Source organism: Arachis duranensis, chromosome 2 (genome assembly GCF_000817695.3).
Source record: "Arachis duranensis cultivar V14167 chromosome 2, aradu.V14167.gnm2.J7QH, whole genome shotgun sequence".
Classification (NCBI taxonomy): domain Eukaryota; kingdom Viridiplantae; phylum Streptophyta; class Magnoliopsida; order Fabales; family Fabaceae; genus Arachis; species Arachis duranensis.
In genome coordinates, this window is record NC_029773.3 from 85,587,097 (window position 1) to 85,589,193 (window position 2,097).

The window sequence follows — 2,097 nt, forward strand, 5'->3', positions numbered from 1 at the left end:
ATGGATACATAAAAATTAATTTTATAAATTAATTATTATATAAAATATATATTAAAATATATAATATGTATTAAAAATAAATTAAATAATATATATTTTTATATATAAATATATAGTAGCTAATTATTGGAGAAGGTTTTCAATTATTGGAAGGCCTTTAGGATCTTGCGGAGTTTTTGTTGTGCTCTTAGTAGCTTTGTGTTTGTTGAAAAACAAAGAGAATAGCAACAATAATGTTGAAAGGGTTAGATATGGAATTAGAAGAAGTGAATCTATTATTGTGTGGCCTAGGTGAGATATTACGAGCTTATATTATTCACATACACCATATTTATAACTCTAATATATATGGACATTAACCGTCCAACGCCGAAGCAGAAGAGATAAGGTTATATATGTGTGAACGAATAACGAGATATGCATGCTAAATTGTATGTGACACTTCAGCCAAAAGGTATATATCAAATGAATTTGTTAGGAATATAACTACTTATATTTTTTATTAATTTAATTTTTTGAAAAAAATAAAAATTTAGAATTGAATTATTTTATTTATATTCGATAATATAATATCATTTGAATATAAAAAATTTATAAATACTAAAAATTTAGCTACCAAATAATTTTTGTTTAACATGATTTTGTTTTACAGAATTTTATTTGAGTTTAATATTTGTTGTTCTAAATTTATTAGAACCAGAATAGAATAAGTGAATCATGATGTATGTATGTGACCCACAAATGAGTTAATGTTCTATTACCTAATTTATATATCTCCATCATATGGAGATCTCATGTGCCATATGTCACAGAAGTAAGGTTCATATATCCGAATATAGATTGCGTCTCTAACAGAATTTTAATTTTTAAAAAGCGTTTTCTTTTTCGAATTTTTTACCTTCTCTTTCTCCTTTTTTATTTATGTATTTTTTTTCTATTTTCTTTTTTCGTTATTCTTGATTTCCATTATTTTTTGACATCAAGTTCTGAAATCGTTTTTGAAGTGTTTCATTTTCATCGTCGTATTTTTCCTCGTTCTTCTTTTAATTTTGCAATATTATATATTTTTTTCTTCTTTGTTTGATTTTTTTCTCCCAAAAAGAATTATGAGAATATGAAATAAGAAAATAAAAAAGAAAAAGCAGCAGAATATGAGGGGGAGAAAGAGAAAGAGTTCTAAATTATGCATAAAGTGTACTTCAACGAATTTTGGGTGTATTTCTTAAATCCTTTAGGTGTATTTTTGTAATCCTTTGGGTGTATTTCTGTAATCCTTTGGGTGTATTTTTATAATCGTTTGGGTGAATTTCTATAATCGTTTGGGTGTATTTCTGTAATCGTTTGGGTGTATTTCTGAAGTTCCATTATCTTCAAAACGATTTCAAAGTTTGATTTCAGAAACCATGAAAATCGAAAAAAAAAACGAAACAAGAATACCAGTGATAAACACAGGTAAAACAACGAATAAAAAGGCAAAGAGAGAACGCACGAAGGAGATCGAACAAATTTGGCAAGAAACTCGTTTTCATGGAAAAAGAAGAAGAAGAAGAGTCGTTCATAATGCATAGTGAGTAACGTGCTTTGGAAACAGAAAGTGGTTGAATAACTTGCATATATTTACTCTTAAATGTGAGAGTAATGTGCGTGCGTTTTGTTAGGCTTGTACTAACTTGTAAAACTTGTAAGTAAAAAAGACTTGTATATATAGCAGGCCTCTATTAAATTTTATAGAAAAACATAAAATCAAACCTAAAATGAAAAAAATTAGTTAAACTTCAAATTGATTGTCAACTTTCTTTTTCATTCAAAATATTATTTTATTATTGGATAAATTTGGGTGGTATTCAATTCTTTATTTAAAAAATGAATTTATAATATAACGCAATTATATATATATATAATTACTGTATATAAAAATATATATTTAATATCTTATAAAAAATATTATATAACAGTAAATAAATTTAATTATTTGTTAATTGTAAATTTGATTATTCTATTATAATAAAGTTGATTATTCTGATAATTGATTATTTAATTAAAAATAGTTAATTAATATATAAAATATATACAATCATATAAATCTGAATTGAATCC